Here is a 12,543-nt window from a genome sequence, read left to right on the forward strand (position 1 = left end):
GGACAGACAGGTTCTTGAATTCCATATGAATTTGCCCACCCCTGCTGTAACATCATAAATACCAATTTAAAGTTCACGTTACTTACACTACTATCCTAACATTAACAGGAACATCACAAAACCATTACAATATCTAACACGGCACCATGTTATTGGCTGTGGCATCAAAATAATGACTGTCATCACAATGCTTAAAGTGACACTAAACTCAGGCGTTAAATGTTAAAAATACTTTAAAGTACCTTCACTATTAACAAAAATGTATCTTATTTGTGTATCACTCGGCTGTAGATCCTCAAATCATCTCTGAATTGGTGCTGACACTGTCCTTCCTTCTGGAGGGTGGCTACTGTTGTTCCCCATGGTCCCTTTGTGTGTTGTAAAGTAGCCACCGCTCCAAACTTGCTCCTGTGATGGACTACAATCTCATGTTTAGTTTAATCATTTGTACTGAGATTGTAGTCCATCCCGGGAGCGAGCTTGGAGCGGTGACTACTTAACAACACACACAGGGACCATGGGGAACAAAAGTAGCCACCCTCCAGAAGCAAGGAAAGTGTCAGCACCAAATCAGAGATGATTTGAGGATTTACAGCCGAGTGATACACAAATAAGATACATTTTTAATAATAGCTAAGGTGCTGCAATGTATTTTTATCATTCAATTCTTGAGTTTAGTGTCACTTTAAAAATGAATGAAATGAATGGCATTGCAACGCACCTCCTGCAGCAGTATTTGTCAGGCCGAAACCGAAAATGACTTTTTTCCCCCCACACCTTTTATCATTTTTCAACAAGTAATTGTATTGTAAGCACACGGCGCTTGAATAGCTTCAGCCAGGGAATGACAGCTGCCAGTGACAAGATTCCACAGACAGCAGCTGAATGTAAATACAGCAAGCAGTGGCCATTTAAAATTGCTATAGCCAATAGCAGGCTAGCTATTGCACCCGCCCACTGCTTGCTGTGCCCTGATCCCAGCATGGAGGAGAGCTAGGGGATCCAACCAACTAATCAATAATGAGAATAGTTGACAACTATTCTCACTATCGATTATTATTGATTCATCGATTAGTTGGTTGCAGCCCTACTGTGTGCTATGCTGTACATTATATACTCCATTCTGTACATTGTGCTATGCATTATATTCTTCTCCTAGAACAACTCTGTGTACTTTACATTATAAACTCCTCACCACTCCAATGTGTACACGGGTGTGTATTCCTCGCTACACACTGCTCCGCTTTGCACAATATGGCTCACATTCTAAACTCCACACAGCTTCACATTATATATTCTGCTGTATATTATATTATCCAATCTTCTTCTATTGTATAGTATATACCCTACCATTGTCTGTCACCCCCCACCTCCTTCAAACTCACCAGAAATGATATTGCCGTAAAATATAACATTACCAATATCTCCTCATTAATCTAAACATCTACAAACATCATGTGGAGAGCTTGCGGCAAGGTTTACATTCACATCTTAAGGGCCTAATTGAAGGAATAGACAAGATGCTGAAAAGGCAGATTTTTAAAGACGTCAGTTGCGGAACACTGCAGGGGTGTACAAAATGCGGGTGGGAGGTGCCTTTAGGGTTCCATTCAAATAAATTGCAACGCAACACACCTCCCACACCAGAATGCACGGTAGGCGCGATTGCGTGGTACGGGGAGGCAGAGGAGCCTCTCACCTAGAAAAGTGGAAGGCATGCCACGACCCACCAGTTGAGAACCAGGGCACTAGAGAATACTAGATAATAGATCCAGTGTGGGAAGTTCTCTGACGTGCATATTCATAACATTATGTGCAGATCCAGGCGGAAGGTAACCACAAAGGAAGTGTTTTTAATTCAGACTAGCGAATGTCTGCCCCTTCATTATTGGATTCATTTAGGCAGCAGGAGGAAGTTTATGGTACTTTTATGTAAATTGTGTTTGCTCTATGTATGTATTATGTAATATTAGTAAACATGGACGTACAACAGGATATTAAACTAGTTTTCAGTTTGATGGAGTAGTTAATGATATAAAGTGGTACTCTATTGCTGGACATAACCATACAGAAGGAAAACAACTACCACACTTTGTGGGTAATGACATCAGAGATGACAACATGTTTTGTAGGCCTAGAGCAGACTTTCTCAACCAGCATGCCGTGGCACCCTCGGTTGTCTTCTGGCTTCCTCAGGGGTACCTCAAATTGTTCGCACAGCATCATGCCTTCCCATGGTGTAGGCAGGCTCCTGATGTGAAAGGGGGGGCATACTAATATAAAAGGGGAGACTCTGATAAGAAAGTGGCTCTGATGTGAAGGAGGGCTCCTGATGTGAAAGGGGGGGCATACTAATATAAAAGGTGAGACTCTGATAAGAAAGTGGCTCTGATGTGAAGGAGGGCTTCTGATGTGAAAGGGGGGGGACATACTAATATAAAAGGGGAGACTCTGATAAGAAAGTGGCTCCCGATGTGAAGAGGGCTCCCGATGTGAAGAGGGCTCCCGATGTAAAAGGGGGGCTTCTGATGTGAAGAGGGCTTTGATGTAAAAGAAGGGGGCTCTTGCTATAAAGGGGACTCCTAATGTAAGGGAGGGCTCCTGATTTGAAGAGGAAACTCTAATGTGAAGGGGGAACCCTATTTTTGGGGGGTTGTTGGGGAACCACCTTAAAATCCATAGCAGACCCCGATCTGGTTAAGGGTCTACTATGGCTTTTGGAGGGGCCACACGTTGCGTTTTACATTTACGTTTTTTGACATTTTAGACTGGGGTGCCTCAAGATTTTGCTTTTAAAGAGTGCTGTGACAAAAAAACAACAGAAAAACTGGCCTAGAGAATACAAAGACACTCAAGATATAGCAGTGCGCAAAGCGAAGGAACTGAGCGGGCCATGTAGACAAAGTAGTGCTTAGAAAGAAAAGAATGGGATATTGAGGTAGAAGAAGTGGAGAGAGGTCAGCAAATGACAAATAATTGAGGAGGAGTGAAGATTCAGTTACACAGACTAGGGAGAGGACAGTGGGATATATGGACAGGGGAAAGACAGACAATTGTTGAGCTGTAGGCAGCAGATTTATCATTGACAAAAAAGGGGAGCCAAGAAGTCAGCAGGCCATGCAACACATGAATCTTTCTTGATTGGGGTGAGGAAAGAAGGTAATGAGGACCTCCAATTTAGATATGGGTAGGGAATAAAGAGGTCCAAATGGAAGCAGAGTACAGGAAACAGGCAGCAGGCTAGAACATTTCTTGAAGGTGGTAGACATTGGGCACGTCAAGAGAAAATGGTCACAAGAATGATCCATTACCCTATACAGCCATTTATAGGGATCAGTATACTTTTAAATAATAATAATGTTAATTATGGTTACTGGTATGGTCGCTCATTAAGGAGAATCCAGCACCAAAATACTATGATTTCATGACTCCACCATCCTCCACCACATAATGCAAAGCAAATAAAAATATGAACATCAGATTCTCCTTGTGGTGGCCGCATCATGTACATGGTGGCGGGAACTCTGCAAGTCCTTTCTGAATACTGAATTAGCTTCCCACAAAAGGGCCTAAGTAAATGCTTAACTTGCCCCACTATTACTATTGAACAGTCACGTGTACACGGCATCATGTTATAACTACAGGTATGTCATCAACAAGCAAAAATGTGAACACTGTAGTTTGGCTCCAGTGGAAACCTTAAGACCCTGTAAACCAGAACAATATAGGCAACGCATTCTATTTACAAAGCTAGTTATTTTGAACTACAATTAGCCATTAAGGCAGAATTACCTTTAAATTGTAGGACGGTGTGCAGTGGGCTAATTGACAAAAGGAGACTGACCCTTCAACAGGGAACACATGCCTAAAAACGATAGATAACTTAAATATGGTTGGACAACCTGGCACCTATATGAAAAATGACATCAAGGATCACAACATTGAGAAGTATTGCGGTTGGCAAGCAAACAACAAAGCATGCACAATTTTCTGGAAGTGCTCGTAGGCCTTGTAGAGATTGTCCTGCTTGTCGGACATTGTCTGCAATCATTTTAATGTTTTCTTCCTTTCCCTGATTGAGAAAGGTAAGAATCCCTGTGTGCCAATGCTGGAGAGAAGGTCGTTAAACCTCTCCTGTTGTTGATTAGATAATTACATATTCAGCCTACTGAAGCAACAAAAGAAAAACCTGACAGTTACATGTATACATCAACGTTCTTCAAATCAGCTGCTAACGAGTCTGCTATCAGCTAGAGCCGCCTGCTATTTCCTGTGCTTACCTTTTCTCCCATTGATGTCTCTCAGGAACTGCACGGGCGAATAGGAAAAAAGCTCAACAATAATGCCGTACTGTTGCTGAGGATTTCCAAAGGTGTCATGACGAGGAGAGGCTATTGCGCTGTCATTGGATTTCCTAGAGATCGGATCAGGACGCAGCAGAGAGATATGATCCCTTTGGCCAGATTAAGTCCTATAATTCCACCATGGTATGCCACCATTAGCTGATTGTTGTGGGGCACAACGGGAGAGCCAAACAAAAAACAAAAGCCCTGCTAGGCAAGCGAGACATGAGCCTCACTGAAGCTACCGGAGTCTGGAATCAGGCTGTGAATGGCCAGATAGAGAGGACAGAAGTTAAATAACCCCGGGGCTCTTCATTCTTTTGTCCTGTGCCTGGAAAAATAAAGAAGGAGCACTAGACTGTGATAGTCTTGGCTACCCCTGGCGAGAGCGCCGGGCACAGCACACAAGGCATGCTCAACACACAGATGTCACAGTAGAAGGGATGGGAAGCGAGACTTGAGACAGGGATGTTCATTTGACACACACTGACGCCTCCTCTCATTGTCAATGCAAATCTGCAGCATTAACAGACGTGTGTGACAGACGGAGGCTGCAAGTCACATCTAATGTGATAAGAGACATTTATTAAAGCTCTCTACATGCAAACAAATGCATTCATAAATGAATAGCATGCAGCAGAAAGTGGGCAACATATTCATGTGAGCTACACGTGCTACAAACACCAACTTACAGATATACTTAAAGCCCAACTCCGGGCTGCTCCTCAGTCACCCTTCCCTGAATACCTCTCGGGTAGTACGTTTTTTCAATAATCACCTTTTCTAGATGTCTTCAAGAGGATCCTGTGATGAGTGATCCTACATGCGAGTACAGGGCATCATGATATCGCCCCCTCAGGGGGCAGGCCTATGACATTCAGTGCTTACAGGATATCCTTAGTCTTCCAGGTGGAGATAAGCTGGCTGTCATTCAACCCAGAGAGACCGAGGACATCTAGTGGTGGAAAGGATTGACTGCAGGGGACAGAATGCCAGAGGGGTTGAGTAATGCAGCCAAAGCCGGTTTTTTTTCTTGTATAAAACCTCTGCTGCTTAGGAACTATTTTTTTAATTGTCCAGAGCTGGGCTTTAAAGGAAACTTGTTCTGCTAAAAAAAAAAAGGGGCATCTCTTGCTGACACCCTGAAAATGCCAATTTCCTGGTTTTCGCTAAATCGCTAACCAGAAACAACCATGCAGATTAGAAAGAACTCCTGCATACTGGTTCCAGATCAGTCACTCAAAGTACTGAAGTCATTAGATCAGCATGACAGCAAGGAAGTCTAAGGGCCGGTGCACACCTGGGCGATCCGTGACCGTGTGGCAATCGTGCAAGATACCACGTGGATTGCCGCGCGGTCAGGGGCCGACGATCGTGCTGTGGGTGCCATTATTTTCTAATGGCACCCCAGTCACATCGGGCGGATCGCGCGGTTTCCCGCCGCAATTCCGCCCGTGCATCCCAACACGATCGCAACTAAGACAGCCGAGCGTCGCTGTGTTACGCAAAAAAAAAAAAAAAAAAGGTACATGTACCTTTTTTCTGCGATTGCAGAGCGAATGTACCCCATTAAAATCAATGGGGCTTTGCAGCAATCACTGTCTGCAATATTGCACGACCACGCGATCCCGGGACGTGCATCTCTGAACACTCAGGTCTGCACCGGCCCGAAATTCAGAAGGATGGCGTCCTAAATATTTCTCCCATGACATTTTTCTTTAAGCTCTTTTGCCACCAAGCCAGTGATAACGTTTTCTTACAAACATGCTTACGTGTACAATCTAAACTAAAAATAGTGTGCTTGCAAAATTGTGAAAAAGGAAAATACCCAAAACTGTACATACTGTAGGTGGCAGGATATGAAAGTCTTCATAGAGCACCAGAGAAGCAGCGGGAGTTAAGAGAGGTGAACAAATGGCTGAGGAACTGGTGTAGCAAATAGGAGTTTGGGTTCATGGAGAACTGGGTTGATTGTTGAGTCGACTGAAAAATCAGCCCAGTTCTCCATGAACCCAAACTCCTATTTCCTACACTAGTTCCTCAGCCACTGGTTCATCTCTCTCAACTCCTGCTGCTTCTATGAAGGCTTTCATATCCTGCTACTGACTCTACAGTAGAGACGGGCTGCATCTAAATGGGGAGGGAGAAGCTCTGTTGGGGGGAAAATGGTTAAAAGACTGGAAGAGCTTTTAACCTAGAATATGTGGAATATCGTAGGATACTAAAAACATATTGCCACAGTCAATATAAAAAAAGAACCCCAAAAATTCTTCCAATATATAAATAGTAAAAAGGTAAAAGAACAGTGGGTCCCATAAGAGATGAGTATGGGAGATTAATCACAAATGACACACTGAACAAGCCCTGATGAAGGGGGCATTTAGATGAGCCCCTGAAATGCAGTGGATATTTCTAAACTGTCTCCTCAATCCTATATCGACTAAAGATGTGTCTGGACTATTAAAAGGAGTGTGGCACTTTAATTCACAATCCGGCATATCTGCAGGCAAGGAAGAGGGAGGAAACCTTCAGAACACATTGTCTTATCATACCATTTGTATGCTCCATATATGATCATATTAGTGCCCAGAGTAAAGAAGTTAATACAGCGAGAGGTGTACCATACGGGACCACGGGTTGAGAGAACATGAAAACATTTGGAATGGCTTGACCTGGTAGGCTACGTGCCAATCTGAAGAGACATTCCCACAGAAAGTGCCTTGGACTATTTTTAGGTAACAGAATTGAAAACATACATTAAAATGCACAAACGTTTCTACAGCTTCTAATAGTTTAAATACATACCTAGAATTAATTTCATGATATAGTAGCAAGTAGAAGACTGTTAGTGTATGGCAGCACGCCGTTGTGGTTTAGAAGTACTTTCGGTTATATTTCCTACTTGTAGAAAGTGAATAGATTTATAGAGGACCTAAAGTGGCTCATACCCATGCAAAGGTGATCGCTCAATCCACCACGTTAGGGTCAGATCTGGAGACGATACCATTACATGACCAGAACAAAACATCCCCCGGCCCATCAACTCTGAGAGAATGAATCTGCTGAGTTCAATAGCACCAGGCCAACCGGTACCGATCATCCAAGACTGATTCATAAACATACATATACCCTTGCAATAGATAATACAAGGGATGCTTCTGGCTAACAGACCTGTTGGTTATGAGGCCATTCTGGCCTAAAAGAGGGTTGGTAAGGGTCCCAGGCTGATGGAAGTGATCCCTAACGAACACACAGGGAAATCTCCCAACATCTGGAAAACACCCAATAACCGAGACCAATCTTCTTCTTTGCCTTGGAACAAAGGAAAGTACAAAGTACATCACCTGCACCACTGTTACTATTGCGATAGGCACTGCTGTCGGTCATGGCAGAGATGTAAGAAAACAGAGCTGTGTGCAATCATACCGCAAGAGTAAAAATCCCGTGTCCTGTCTCTACCTCTTATGAAATGACAATCCCGGCACAGCTGATCAGAATGTGTCTACCATTGCAGGAAACTCATTTCAAACTATCCTAATGCTCTGCATCACGTCTGCGCACGTCTTTACCTCTTTTCCTGGTACACTGTGGACAATTCCAGGTCTAATTTCAGATCAAGATGTGGGCGGGCTGTGCTCATGAATATAAAATGCCTCCATATGTCAATGCAACTGCTCCATGTGAACCCACAGACAGCAGGCACCACGTCATCTACATGATCAAACTTAAAGGAAACCTGTACTGAAAGAAACATATATGCTGTCACTGCTGACCTCTCTGAAAATGCTAGTTACCTGACTGCTATACTGCTCAATGGCCTCAATGCATTGCGTTATGGACCCACAATATGTATGCAGATCAGGAGTTTTAATTCCCTTGACTGTATACTTTTCCCTCGTCATCAAATGTATTGCAACCACAGATCGCTAGCATTTTCAGAAGGTCAGCAAGAGCAGCCCATACATTTCGCTCAGTACAGGTTTTCTTTAAAGAAGAACTCCGGGCAAATACAATCTTAACCCTTGCAATGGGGGGGGGGGGGTGGGGGGGCGTGCCTGCAGTGCAGGGGTTAAGTGCTTGTTTTGCCTAGGGAGCTAAAATAACAGAGATATACTCACCTGAACCACAATCCTGGCTGACTCCTAGACGAGTCCCTTCAGCCTCATCGTTCTTTGCTCCAGCGGTCTAAGGTCGATTGCGTCATCATGCCGAATACAGTGTATAGGATGTGAGGATGCCGAGGGACATTTTTATTGCGTTAGTTTATTGACCAGGTGACCGTCCTGTTTTGTTGATTGTACACAATGGAACAGCTGTAGGGAATTTTGTCAAAACCTGTTTAGTTACCCAACATCAAAGGGGTAATTAGACCAGCCAATCAGAATCCATTCAGTGTTAGTGAATGGCACTAAACTGTATATGAATAGAGAGCCTAAGGTGGCTGAGAGGGGAATTCAGAGTCATGAGGAGAGGCGCAGAGGTGCATATATAGATTGGAGATATATGCTGGGTAGTTAGAGTGTGTCCTCATGGAACCTTTGTCATCTGAGGTCTAGATATTTTACTCTGTATTACTCTGTTGGAGTGTTCCTATTCATCTGTTTCTTCAATCCAATTAAACGCTACTCTCTGGCAAGGTACTGAGGTTGCCTGGATTTTCACAACGCATATAAATAAATATATTTGGGTAGATATATATTTATACTTCCCGCCATATATTACTTCACTACAACAGGCTGCAGGGAGCGGTCTAGGAGCCAGTTCCAGGCCCCTGCCAATTTAGATAGGAGCCAGTTAAACTCCCAGAATGTCTTTGGAGTGTGGGAGGAAACCGGAGTACCTGGGGGAAACCCACATAGGCTCAGAGAGAACATGCAAACTCCTTGCAGATAGTGATCTGGCTGGGATTAGAACCAGGGACCCCAGTGCTGCAAGGCAGAAGCAGTAATCCCTACACTACTGTGCTGTCCCCAATACCCATGGCTGTCAGAGTCTTGCAATGCCTTATAGTACTTGTATTTCCACAACAGCTGGAATGCCAAGGTTGCTTACCCCTGATCTAACCTTTTTCCAAGGCTTTAATATTGCAATATTGGACAGGTTCCTGCCACACCTCTATGGTATGCCAGCAAGCTGGGAGTGCTCTCTTTTATCCTGGCCAAATCAGACACCTACAGGGGACAAAGTAGACAGTGGAGGTAATGTATGGCTCATTAAAGGCATTGGCATTTTACCAGGTTCTCAATGATGCCTTTCTACCAAGAGACTGAACCATGCCCGATGCCAGAGTCTGAATGAATCCTTTATAAGATGTCTTAATGATTTCATGTTGCATAAGATACGCCAAAGATGTATGCTAGAACCCCTTCCCAAAATCACCTCTGTTCCTTCTCCGGGGGGCATAAGAACAAGGCTCCCTCTGCAGTTGTTGATGCCAGACAGAAGCGATCATCACTGTTTTCAGTCAAGAACATCCTCGCTTTACCACCGCACAGTGCTTGGCCTCTCACCATAATTCAGACAATGGAACTGCTGTTTTTATTACACTGGAGAAAGAGAATACTGGGAGCAAACATCGGGGATCCTCCTCCTGCCAGGTCTGCAAATTGAAGAGGCCGTAACAAAAATTGGAAAAACTGTCCTAAAGATGACCGCCTGGTTCAGAAAACTGACCTTCTACAGTGTGTAGGCCAAGCCTGGTACAGAAACTGTATTATCATCAATACTGTGTGTGCATGAATAGGTGTCCAAGGTCTGCTGATGTTTCCCCAGCTCTATAGAATGTTCCATAGATGATGTTTTGGAAGAACTGCTTCGTAGCTCTGGCTTTGCAGAGAAATATTTTTGTGTTCCTGAATATCTCCAGTATATACAAGGAAATGTATTCATAATGCAGGAGAAGAGACTACAGATGGTATGAGACAACCAGGTCAGGTGTATTGGGAACTGGGAGCCTTAGAGGAACTTGTAGAATATTCAAATAAATTACTAACTTTGTAGGAGGAAGTGTACAGACGATGAACAGCCTAATTCCATCTACAGGTGACCATACCTGGCTGATCATCACAAGCAACAAGCCAAGGAAGCAAGTCAGCATCAAAGAAGAACTCCAGGCAGAAGTTTTATTAACCCTTGCGTTGGGACTAACCCGCACTGCATGGATTAACTACTGTTTTTTGGGTTTCCGAGCTGGCCCGCTCTTAGACTGGTCCCTGGAGTAGGGATGCACCGAAATTTCGTCCGCTGAAACTTATTTGTCCAAAAATGGTACTTTCGGCAAAATGCCAAAAGTACAATTTTCTGGCCGAAATTGCAGTGCATCTCTAGTTTCTCTCCTCATCACTGGGCGCTGCTCTGTGTCCCCTCTGAAAAAAAAAAAGCAGAGTCCAGCGGGGAGGAGAGATACGTTCAGGAGGCCGAGCAGAGAGGCTGTAAACTGTCAGTGTCATAGGAGGCCGAGCTCTCCTCCCGCACAGAGAGAGCGGTATACAAACACTCACATAGTATCTTTACTGTGTCCCCAGTTATGAATGAACAGGAAGTGCTCTACATCACTTCCTGTTCATTCATGATTGTGGACATAGTAACTCATAATATATCTACAGCTTATGAATGGACAGGAACACTCAGTATAGAGGCTTCCTGTTCATTCATAAGATGCTGCAGAAAAAGAGATTGAGGACTCTGTCTTCAATCTCTTTCTTTTTCAAAAGGGAAATATCAGGAGTCTGTTTAGACCCCGACAGTAAAGAAAAAAAAAATAAAGAAAAGAAAAAAAATATTTAAAAAATTATTCTTAAAATTATTTTTCAGCCTGACAACTTTTTTATTTTCGGTTTCGGTCTGAAAATTCCATTTCAGTGCACCTCTACACTGGAGTGTCTCTCCCACTCTGCTGCAGTGCGCTAGGACTCCTGGAGTCATCACGTTCTATACCTTGTATTGGACATGAGGACACGGAGGGACATGCCATCCTTTCAAAGGAGTCGGAGAGAGGATGGAGGGAGCACTGCCAGTTTGAAGGTTCGGGTGAGTATAACTTTTTTTCTTAACCCTAGGCAGAAACAAGCAGGTAACCCTTGCAGTGTGGAGCCTAAAGGAGAACTATGGGGTTAGGGCTTTTCCCCATAGTTCTCCTGAGGGACACGGGAAACACAAAACTAGTTCTCCCGTGACCCAAAGCTCAGTATATGGCGAGCTACAGTTTGCCGTATACTGAGACGCCGCAGCCGGAACGAATCCCGACAATACTTTCTGGATCCACCCAGCTGCGTGATGGACAGCTGGCTCTGATTATCCAGACGCAGAGCCAGCTGTGCCCGCCCCCTCCCCCGTCCGTTTCACCAGTCAGCGCTGGAGGATCGGAAGGGGGGGGGATCCCTGCAAGGAGCCGTGACAGTCACGGCTCTCTGCAGGGATAGATTGAGAAGTGAGCGAGCGACGGTATGTGTTCGCTCACTTCCCGATTTACTGAGCAGACCTGTGACAGTTTCATTGTCACATATCAGCTCAGATTATGAGGCTAGGTGAAAATCACTCACCTCATAATTCTTGACACCAGTCAAGAGCATCCCGCTCAGCATCCTGGCAACCAATGATGTCATTGAGCTGAGCAGGAAGCCAGACAGAGCATCACGGGTTGCTAAGAGTTCTTAGCAACCTGGGGCACTGTGGTTGCCCCTGGTCACCCCCACACCTGCCACCCCCCACAATGAGATGCCGCCTGAGGCAACCACCTGCCTCATTATAGGTATGGCCTATGACCACCACATCATGACTGGACTGCAATATATTACGTTTTTGTTCTTGGTTTAGATACACTTTAAATAATCCCTTTGTATCAAATATCCAGACCAGAAGACTTTGCACATTCATACACTGCTCATGTGTAGAACAATCACAATTAGACCAATCAGAAGCACACAGCAAAATGTCCTACAAGAAAAGAGAAACAAAAGGTAACTATAACCGGAAAACCAATGTACAGCAAACACGTTACAAGTGAACACGTGACCTTCGGCTTCAGAATGCACACCGCAATGGTTTTCAATGACACCGGCCAGCGAAGAGGTTGCATAATATAGAAATGGCTCCACCACGCGCACATAGAGGTGAGCCGAACTGGCGGGTGGCCTGCTCTTCTCTCGGCCTCCATTGTCCAGCCACATACACTATAAGCAGCCTGAGACTTTCTGCCACA

General features: G+C 44.3%; 1 protein-coding gene across 4 annotated transcripts in view; it reads right to left on the minus strand.

Annotated features, from left to right (window-relative positions):
- The window catches only part of MIB2 (mindbomb E3 ubiquitin protein ligase 2), a 53,149-nt gene extending 48,394 nt beyond the window's left edge, over positions 1–4,755 (minus strand). For 3 of the 4 annotated variants that reach the window (XM_018571222.1, XM_018571220.1, XM_018571221.1), the window contains exon 1: positions 4,281–4,754. The gene's annotated coding sequence lies outside the window, so the exon portion shown is untranslated. Of the gene's footprint in view, positions 1–4,280 lie in introns of all 4 variants that reach the window. The other variant, XM_018571219.1, reaches the window with a different exon arrangement.
- Positions 4,756–12,543: the final 7,788 nt, after the last annotated feature.

This window comes from Nanorana parkeri, unplaced genomic scaffold (genome assembly GCF_000935625.1).
Source record: "Nanorana parkeri isolate BGI_ZX_2015 unplaced genomic scaffold, ASM93562v1 scaffold1702, whole genome shotgun sequence".
Lineage (NCBI taxonomy): Eukaryota > Metazoa > Chordata > Amphibia > Anura > Dicroglossidae > Nanorana > Nanorana parkeri.